We start from the raw sequence: 11,498 nt of genomic DNA, 5'->3' as shown, positions 1-11,498 counted from the left end.
CTTAGGAATCGTTTTCATTTCCTTCCATTTAAAAACAGGGAAGAAAAACACTGTTTTTCTTGTTTCATTTAATTATTTTCTGTCTGCATAATAGCCACTGAATCACACCTAAGCATTACCAGGTGGTGTTGCAGTGGTAATCAGGTGAGTTCCTTGTCTCTGTCAGCATAGGTACAGTTCTGTTACTAAAAGAACTGACAGGGGGCTTTTCAATGTCTTCCCTCCTGAAACCCGTTTTGCTGTTGCGGCACAATGTGACTATCTCTGCCTTGACAGCAATCCAAATTCATTCTCACTGCTCACACAATGCTCAAAGCACAGAACATTTCCTCTCAGTTTATCCAGGAAACAGAAAGAATGCGACTATGGAGAGATCTTAAAATATAGGTCTCTGGTTGAAGTACCACACTTGAACCACGGGATTCAAACAATGTACTGCTGTAGGGTTGCAAATATTGGCCACACCATTCTGCCACTTCAAGGTGTGAAAGTAAAGGGGGTGCTTGAAAAAAATTTCGGCTCCATTTGAGGCTTTCCTTCTTTGTAAATGTATTCGAATTGAAACAACCATTTATCATTTCATAACGCTTTGACTCCACTTAATTTCTTCCCTATTATGGGCTCGCAGAATTAATTTTATTTCAAACGGAATCCTTTCCATCTTCTAAAGCATATCTGAGGTTCTGGTATTTTACTCACACAGTGTCCTATAGTACTCTCAAATGGAAAAAATTTAAAGTGCACATTTATCAAATATCCTTGGGTCTGGTATGATTAAAAAAAAAAAAAAAAAAAAAAAAAAAAACACCAACCTGTGTCTGGCAGGATGTTTAATTAACAAAGTTTACCACAGTAAGCAAATATTACATTTACAAAATTGTGTGCTTTTAAAACACCTCAAGCACGTTGATGATTTAAGCAATATTACACGAGAGGGTGTGCTCACATTAAAAGAGACCCGATTTCGCCAAGTGGGTCACAATTAGTAGGCCTATAACAAGTAAAAACATTATATAGCATATGATATGAAATTCAATTCAATTACAATTATATTCCCATTGGGAAGGCAGAGTGATATTTCTAGTGATGAGCAGGGTGTGCTGTTATGCTGATTTGAGCACGTTCCAATTGTTCAGTTGACCAATCACATCGCTGAGTTGGAACTACCTGTTGTATAATTTTCAGCAGTATATTATTAGTTGGTTTAAACTGCACAGATCAAAGTTTCTGGTGCCGTAAGCAGCTAAAGAGACATTTAACAGCAGGCCTTTGTTTTGTTTTTCCAGCTCAGTGGCTTGAATGCACAGCAGGTGGGAATGACACCTTTGCCACTTTGGATTATTAACAAATGCAGCATAAACTTTTGTACTACAATTATACACATAAATATCTTCTTTAATTAGGTAAAAGTAACCTACAAGTTGGTGTTACCTAGAGCTTAGCATTTGTCATAATAAGCCAACAGAATGAGGGCGACACAACAGCACCAACATTTTAATGAACCCAGCAAAGCGTAAAGTGTGAATAAGACAATGGTGCATCCTCCCTGCTGGGAAAGGAGCAGTCAGGCTGGCTCAGGCTTACTGAATACTGACATTAGAAATTATATCAGGATCTCGTGTCTCTCTAAGTGGTTATAAATCACATAAACTTCAGCAGAAGGCAGCTCACAAATTACAATGTGGAAACGTATACATATTTTTTTCAAGAATGTTTTATACATTTGGTAAGAACAAAACCCTAACTTTATTTTCCAAAATACACCTTTATGATTCTCATTTCTTGAGATCATGAACTAGTATGAAACTGAATTAATCTGACTGACAGGTCTTTAAAGCTGCCAGTTAGGGATTTCTCAAACAAGTTGTTTTAGCCTTGATGCCAAAGACATTCTTTAATATCCTCTATCTGCCAATAGAGTTCAGCCTGATTCTCGTAAAGGTACATGACACATGTATGTGACACTTTGAAATAACAGTCGTAGACTACTTTGACTGACAAACCTTATTTTCAGCAAGCCACTTGATCCAAGTACCAAGGGTCCTCATTCAATTAAATTCACAATTTTAAAATGTTGATATGACATGAATGAAAGATAACCTTGGACAATCCCACTTCAGCAATTAATGTTTCATGATCAGCTACAAAGATGTATCACTCTGTTAGACTTGTTGGAGACACTCAATTCACTCTGGTAGTAAAGTGGAGAGTTGTTGCAGAGTGAGGGTTCTTAAATCACAAATTATTTTTAAGCGAGTACAGACATTGGCTGTAGAGAGCACATTAACCAGACAGCACACCAGTTTACTATTGGCCTGTCATCAACGTCCTCACAGAATTACCATCAATGAGCACAAGTTGATATGAGCTGCTGCTGGCACTATTTGTCATTTTAATCAGTGAAAGTGGCGGTAAGCGGCAGCTAAACAGGAAAAGCTGCTACCTGATTGTTTTGTGCATTGCTCTTTGCTAAGGATAATTACAGTCAGAGCATAGCACATTGATGCAGTTGCTTATGTGCAGCGAAATTCTCACACTGGAAACACAGCTCGGGGGGGAAAAAGGGAGCCACACTGTAACACTAGCAGGCTAAGGTGGACAAAACACAGTACAGTTCTGTAAGGACACCCTCAGATGTTTATCTGCTTCATTTTGTCCCATACCAGCTCATTCAAATGATCCGCTATTTGAATCAGCGCAGGAAAATACAGAATATCTGAAGGCAATATATTATTGGCGATTAATCAAATAAATGAAATAACTGTCATTGTTGTCAAAATGGAATTTCAACCGATAATTTTGTCCAGTAATGCAACACATGCAGACAAAGGAATGCAATTCGAAACATAGTGGTGTGAAAAAGTGTTTGCCCCCTTCCTGATTTCTTATTTTTTTTGCATGTTTGTCACACTTAAATGTTTCAGATCATCAAACAAATTTAAATATTAGTCAAAGATAACAAGTAAACACAAAATGCAGTTTTTAAATAAAAGGTTTTTATTATTAAGGGAGAAAAAAAAATCCAAACCCACGTGGCCCCGTGTGAAAAAGTGTTTGCCCCCTAAACCTAATAACTGGTTGGGCCACCCTTAGCAGCAACAACTGCAATCAGTTGCCCGGTCTCTTTCTTATGGTGGAGTCATGAACACTGACCTTAACTGAGGCAAGTGAGGCCTGCAGTTCTTTGGATGTTGTCGTGGGGTCTTTTGTGACCTCTCGGATGAGTCGTCGCTTCGCTCTTGGGGTAATTTTGGTCGGCCGGCCGCTCCCGGGAAGGTTCACCACTGTTCCATGTTTCCTCCATTTGTGGATAATGGCTCTCACTGTGGTTCGCTGAAGTCCCAAAGCTTTACAAATGGCTTTAGAACCTTTTCCAGACTGATAGATCTCAATTACTTTCTTTCTCATTTGTTCCTGAATTTCTTTGGATCTCGGCATGATGTCTAGCTTTTGAGGATCTTTTGGTCTACTTCACTTTGTCAGGCAGGTCCTATTTAAGTGATATATTGATAGAGAACAGGTGTGTCAGTAATCAGGCCTGGGTGTGGCTAGAGAAATTGAACTCAGGTGTGATAAACCACAGTTAAGTTATGTTTTAACAGGAGCGGGCAAACACTTTCACACAGGGCCATGTGGGTTTGGATTTTTTTCCCCCCCTCCCTTAATAATAAAAACCTTCATTTAAAAACTGCATTTTGTGTTTACTTGTGTTATCTTTGACTAATATTTAAATTTATTTGATGATCTGAAACATTTAAGTGTGACAGACGTGCAAAAAAAAATTGGAAATCAGCAAAGGGGGCAAACACTTTTTCACACCACTGTAAGTGTGAGTGGTGATTGTGCCTCTCTCTCTCTCCTCTCCGTATCAGCGCCTGTTAAAAGGAGGACGACGCTCCTCACACACGCGAAGAAGAGGACACACAGCAGGACAGTAAAACAGGCTTCAGGTTATTTCTTAAATCAAGTCAACAGCAACAACAACGCTCGTTATCTCTGTAAGTACTACGAAATCCGCCAGCAAAGGAGACCGTGCGAGAAATGTATCAAACACCTGTTGAACAAGCAGAACATCAACAGCATTTGTTTGTCAGCGAGCAAAACATGAACAGAAATGCACATCTTCAACCGCAACCCCCACAGTCAACAAGCTGCTCCCCCCTTTCAACCAGTGCCAGTGTGATTAACACAGACAAACGCATGCCCATTATGCTAATAACAGAAAAACAAACTTGTCAATCTAAAATCATATATTTATCTTCCTCTTGACATTTTCGGTTATTAGTATTGGTATTGGCTTGGGCAGACCATTCAGACTCTGCACCGCGGACCAGTGTATCGACGAAACGCGCTTTTATAAGCTCATCCAGTCGACCCAGGAGCAAGACCGTTCGAGAAGGGGTTCTTCCAACTGACAAATTGACTCTATAACTTCGAGGCAGCCCCAGTATCGCCCAAAACAAGCAGATGATTATCATGCCGTTGGCCCGGAAAAAAAATCTATACGCATGCAATACGGAGGATTTGGCCAACAGATGCAGTAACCCAGACTGTATAAACACAATCATAGTGTTACAGTGCTTAAGACAGCTTTGTTTCCCCCATCACTACTCGAGAGCACATGCAGGCAAAAACACCTATCAGCCTATACGGTCAGGATTTCATTTGAATTGTGCTATCTTTTCAGCTGAGATATTTTGTTAGAATATGCATGTTTCCAAGTGCCCTGCATATTAAGCACTAATGCATTACTGAATCACACATTACATGACACTTTGTTCCGTTTTCAACAAGTATTGTAAGGTTTTACAATTTAGTTATTCCATTAAATTTACTAAACGTACAATAGTTGGCAATTTGGGAGTTCAATTTGCTTGTTGACTTACCAGCAGGTAGATGGGAGGGTTGATCAATTCCCTTCATTTCATGTTTGCGTGGTCTGTCAACCGCTTTCAAGCCTGCGTTAGGGAAACATGTGGTTTGTTCAGAGTTCAAAGGTGAGCGAATCCTGACGTCTCGCTCTTCCAGATGGGACTCCTGGGATCAGCAGCCCTCACCAGGATTACGCTCACCGTTGACAGTTAGTATATCCCCAAACTGAAAGCTGCCAGCCAATTAAACCAAAACGTCCAGCTTTTAATTGCTTCACGGGCTCGGACTGAAACACAAAGTGGAAGGCAACAGCCATCATCTCGTCATCGTCCGTCCCTTCACTCGGTGTCCACTTGACTGTGAAATGAGCTGCAAAATACCTCAATTTACAGTCAGGCTCGAAACTGCTCGTGATACCTCTCTTTTACAATTATCACTTGTAAAAGTGATCAGGCATAAATTCACATGCATGTGGCTTAGGTGTGGCCTAAAACATTTCCTCAATAAAATGCCTGTCTTGTGGCAACGATCTTAAATTTTAGCCCCACAAAACACCTTTTTAGGCTTCAGTTACCATAATATTAACCCCCAAATAGACTGTTGTGGTTGATTTACATTGACTAAACCTTTTAACTTGTTCTAATTTACGATTAATGAGAGCACGGTTCCCTATCATGCAAATTGTTTGTGCTGGATGTTAATTTTGCTAATTGCTAGCGCTAATGCCATGTTGGTGATTGCTGACTTTACAATGCCAATTGTTGTTGCTCAACACATTCACATATATCCCAGCCTCGCATGTGAACTCAAATATAGGAGATCATTTGCAACTAAAAAACACACGTGTTAGTGAGGAAATTCGTGGCTTTACAGTGCTGCTTACCTGCTCAAGACATGTATGACACAGGTTTTTCCTAGGCCCTTCTTCTTCTTCTTCTTCTTCTTCTTCTTCGTATTGAACATACACTGTGCAAGTGGCCAATTACCCAAATGGACCAGATAGCTTTACAAGTTAAAAAAAAAAATAGAAAATGGGGTGTTTGTTTTGCAGTTAAGGCACATGCTGGCGCAGCTGGGTTTAACCAACTGAGACATCTACTAGTCCCTTAATAACTGAATTAGGAGGTGGAATTAACAAATATAAAGCATTTTGTTGCCTACGTGATTTCATGAACAATTTGCACGACTAAAGGTTGATCTACTTTTCATCGAGTGTAGTACTGTATTCTTTAATTTCCCTCTCATCCCTACTTTAATTTGGAATACACATTTAGAGTCAGATAATCATCTATTGATGTCCATTCAGTCCCATATTTAATTCACCCTGACATAAAGAGGTGTAATGACAACCATTTTAATGCAGGGCAGTAAAAAAAAAAAAAAAAAACAGTGGGCTTGCCAGCTGTATTACAGTAGTTCTGAGCAAGAGTGGATCAATGAGTTTGGTGGTTCACAAATCATAGAACCGCAGAGGCCTACAAAAAGCTGAAGGGAAGCGTGTGTGTTGGTCTGTGCTCACACAAATACCCATTCAACTTCTCTAGCAGAGTCAGCTGGGGTGGCACAGGGGGAGCGGGGCGTGGGCATCTTTGCTTAATGTTTCCCTCGATGGAGCAGAAACATAGTTTGTTTTAGTCCTGTCATGGCCTGTTGGGGCTTTGCTCAGTGGTGAGATGCCCTAATACATATTGATAATCATACACTGATGGTAATGGTAATAAACCACCTTTGTCACAGCACTCAGGCATAGGAGAGTAGAATGGATTAGCCTGAGAATTATTTTACCTTTTTTTGGCCATATTTCACTGATGCTCTGTGAAACATAAGCCAAGCTCATTGCATATTCTGCACAGCACATATGGTCTTGTATTAAAAATTTGGAGGTAAATCCAGAGTTATGAAGGAGCAGGAGCAGCACTTTGAGGCCCAATGCAGCAAAACAACTTAATGTCAGTCACTAATCTAGTTGCAGGTGTTCAGAAGAGCAGAGCTCAATTAAACCAAATTGGCTTTCACACAGTTATTCAAATTAGTTTAGAATCAGACCCTCACAAACTAAATGTGCTTACCTGGGCAGAATTGCCCATTTCCCCTTCAACTCCCTCCCACACCAAGACACTGTCAGGATGGGAGGAGCTGAAATAAAAATGAATTTACATTTAAATCAGCCTGGAAGGTGAACAAAAATGTGATCAGGGTCTATGCTTTTCCCACTGCCTTAATCAAAGTTAGGAATGTGATGACACACCCGTGTGGAGTTGCCTGACTGGCATCTCAAGAGAAGCCCAAGGTAATAAGTTATTAATGTATTGCCCACGCTGCAATTAAGCATCAATTAAAACCACAGGTTGTGTGTCTGACACATTGCTCCAAACCTTTTAAACCTGTGCCAGACTTCTCTGCCACTTCTGAGTCCCAAAAAGTCATGTCATTCCCTGGTTATGGAGCAGAAGATTGAAATTTAGCTATGTTTAGGATTCAAAAATTAATAAAAGAACATTTAAAGTGACATTTTCTGGTTAAATTTTTTTATTTATTTGAATATAAATATTTCTGACTCAAGCAACCGCAGTTACGTGGAACATTTGAAGTTCATCCTTGCCTGATGTTATTTACTTATTACTTGTGTACAATCTAGGACCAATAAACAGTAAGTGTTACCCTTTTGCCATCCTCTGTACATATGCTTGTTGATCTGGATGGTAAGGGATAAATAGATTAGAATAATGGCCACCAGGACATGAATTCTTTTTATTTTGGCCTCTCAAATGTTTTGTTAATTAAATGTCACTCTTATGAAATGAAGTGTATATGACTGGAAGCAAAGTCTCCAATGCCAGCATGATTATACTTCTAAAGAAGAAAATCCTGTGGGTAACTGCAAAATGCTGAGTGAGCATTTGCATCTAAAAACCCACCAGCTGCTTTGTCAATTTTAATTTCAAGAATAATTTTCTCTCAAACTTAATAGAAATTAAGCATGCTGTATAGTTGGTGGGTTGAATTAATCACCACTTTAAAAAGCTTCTCTCAGATTTGCTGTAACAGATGTGGTGCTTGTGCTGAAATCCGAACTTCAATGACTGACTGTTGGCGAATCTTCATATGCTTCCACTATGAAAATGTTCTTCCTTATGGCATCACTTTAAATACAGTTGAGGCTGACAAAGTATGAAGGCAAGTTTGACAATCTAGAACTGAGTCTGCTAACCTCAATCAGAAATGTCAGCCTCACTCTTATACTTGTTGGCTTTTAGTTCCTCCACAAACTTTAACCTCCTGTCACATTTTCTTTCCCCTTCACCATACATCATTGGGTTTTTTTTTTTTTCCCCTTTTGGTTTTGATTTTTCCCTTCCTGTCTGCATGCTTGAATATCTTTCTTCCTATCACATGCACTGGTCCAATGGAGAGGAGGATCAGTCAAACTGCTCCATTCAAATCAGACCTATTCTCCCTCCATATCATCTTTCTCCATCTCTCTCACTCTCTGGCTTCTTCTTCCCTATATCAGCAGAGTCTCTGGTAGACTGAAAACACATCAGTCAATCAGTACAGTACATCCCTTTCCCATCCAATCTCACTATTTCCCCCTTGATTTTATCTTTGTATCTGCTTTTTCTCTCTGTGTGAATGTGTGCGTGCCTTCATTTCTGCTTGTCTTTCTGTGTGACTGTTTGTGTGGCTCACTCCGTCTCTTGTCATCCAGTAGATGGGGATCAGTCAAATCCAGTGGGAATCGTACAGCATGTTAACAGAGCCAAAAGCACCCGTGGGTATAATGGCCAGGGATGGGAGGGATGGGGGGCCAGTTGAGGCTAAGTGAGTCTGCCAGTGTCAGCCGGAGAAAGAAAAGGCCCAGTGAAATGCTCGGTTAGAAACTTAGACCCAGGGTTGCTGATAAATTTCGAGGAAATAAGAGCCAGTGGGACTATCGAGGGGAAACGAACAGTAAGGTGATTTTTAGTGAAATTGTCAATGCCATCCTTTCATCAAACCAACTTTTGTTAGACTTTTTCTGCAAAGAATGGAGGCTGTCTCAAAAAGAGTGCCGAGTGGACTGAGACCTCTGTAAATAATGACCTTCTGCCCAAGGCAGCAATAAATCAAAGGGAAATCTGACTGCACAGACTCTCAAGTGCAAATGTTAAAAGAGTACTTTTTTTCTGAAATCATGAGGTGTGAAGATACAGGAAATTGCAATCTGTGTATTTATTTAAAGAAAATGAGTAATTCCCTGTATTTAGAAGACGTGTGCAATTTGCATGCAGCAATATGCTGCAATCATGCAGCTCAGTAACAAAGTTAAAAGACAACTTCTCTGGAGGACAACCATGTAAACAACCTCTCATTTATTATTTAACATAGAGACATAGTTCATAGCACATGAAGAGGCTTCAAGGTAACACATGACATCAAAGGCTAATGTTTTGGTAACTTTGCGGGATCTTTTGCTAACAGAGCAAGGTTGTTGTTTACTCCGTCTATGACAGTGCATCACACTCAATTTCTATCTCAGAAACTTTGGACGGCGACAGGCTTTACCGATGAAATGCCCCTAAGGAAACATTAATGAGCAATTTTCTGATAATACAAACCCATTACCCTTCGCCAGCATAATACCAACAGTTCAGTCTGCGAATACAAACGTTGTTGCTTTTTCTCAGAAATAGGTTAACGAATAGCCAGGGCCCGAGCACCAAAGGTGCGAAAGCCCTATTGTTATTTTTCTTCTTCCTGGAAGATGATACAAATCCAGCTAAAACCAAAAATAAAAAATGTCCAGTTCAGATTTGATTGATTTCAGACCATAATTGCACACTATACAAACACAACATATACAACTAAAATGACAAGACAACCCACCAGAAATTAATTGCAGCATATGCCACAGTTTCACAATGGAAATAACCTAAACGCATGTCACTGAGGCAGGTCGAAGCAAATACAGAACTTGACTTCCAAAGAATTGTTGAATTTACAAAGGTCAGGCAGGTGAACACAAGAGTCCAGGCAGAGCATAAAGCTGCCGATACTGACAAACTAGGCTTGAGCTCAGTGAGACAAAAATGAATGGATTGGCCAACTAGTAGTGGCAGACTGTAAGTAGATATTCACTGTGCATTCCAATATCCATACTGCAATACCATTTAGTATGCCATAAATAGAAAGAAAGATTTAGCATGTCCAAATACATAGCTATGTTAAATGTAGCGTGCCAAAAGTACCAGGATGTTCTACTAAATCCAGTCATATTTTGCACAATCCTGGTGCTAATGCTCTGTCCGCAAAAGGAAGAAGAAGAAGAAGAAGACAGAATAAAAGTAGAACCTTATCTATTTGGCTGATACAATAAATAAACAGACAGCCCACTTTGGCAGTATTTTTCCCTTTTGCTTGCTTAGATTCTGACTTTCCGATTTTTTTATTACAAAGATAGTGAACTTTCCTATTCAAGCCTTTACAACTACCACTGGCCTTGGCACTGTTGGCTTTTCAAATAAATCTCTCTGTAATTTTGGTTTTCATACAAAACACAGATTTTGAATTTAAATTTTAAAATAAAAATGTTTTCAGGTTAGTCAAAATACAAAACAGATGCTCACATACTTTGGTACTTGTTTTGCTCCATCTGAACTCTTCTCTTAACCTCAACTTATCAGTTTAAATCAGCTGCTGCAGGCATATCTTTATTTGAGCCAGAGATCAGACAAACCAAAGTCATTTTGTGTCTGCTTAACCAGCAAGATTCATAGTAAAACATAAAGACCAGAGATATTAAACAAAGGGTCATACATTATCTAAATGATTGTAGTGTTTGTACTTTTTAATAGCCTCTGCTGGGAGGCAAACAATCTTTTTAACGCATAATCGTCACAGCTCCCCATAATCCATACAGACATTCAATTCTTAGGGAAGGGTGCTCACATCCAAGTCCTCACTTAAACTGACGCGTTGCTATGCACCCAGGAAGGATGGAAGGTCGAAAAACATCTGAACCGAATACATAAAGAGCATTTGTGTATCAATGGGAGAAGTGACACCTTTGTTGATGAACATAATCAAACCACATATTGTACATTGGAAGGCGTAGGGGGACAACTGTAGTTTTTATTACAGGGGCACACTTACTGAAACTCTGACAATAACATATTTTAAGGCCACCTGGCATGATAGATGAGACAGTCCACCCGGTAGGATATTACCCTTTTTCCCCAGTGCCGCCTTTCGTCCAGCTCTCCCTCGACTTGGTGCTTGAATCCCATAAATACTGAAAGTGGCAAGCTTTTAAGTTTGCTCAATTTGAACACTGGTCTTGACAGCACACTTTTGTTGTTCTTTTTTTCCCCCTGCAGATAGCGCAGTTTGCATTGGAGCTGGTTTGTTGACAGGGACACATTCATCATGTAATAAAGTGATGCAAGCTGGTATAAAACGCCAAAATGAAACTCAGCGACTGTGAGTCCTGTGTTGTATGAAGAGGAATTGGAGCTATTTCAGGGTTGTTTCTTTGGCTTCACTGCCAATGATGTCCTGTTACAGACACAAAAGTTTAACTCTTGCTGGTACCAGTTCAGTCTGTGTGTTTGAGACAGAGCAAGAGCGAAAAAGAAGGGAACTGATAT

This window comes from Embiotoca jacksoni, unplaced genomic scaffold, assembly GCF_022577435.1.
Source record: "Embiotoca jacksoni isolate LCO1_2020_lvr unplaced genomic scaffold, fEmbJac1.0.p SCAF_1, whole genome shotgun sequence".
Classification (NCBI taxonomy): Eukaryota; Metazoa; Chordata; class Actinopteri; family Embiotocidae; genus Embiotoca; species Embiotoca jacksoni.
The sequence above is the reverse complement of the archived record's forward strand: the minus strand, read 5'-3'. Positions refer to the sequence as shown.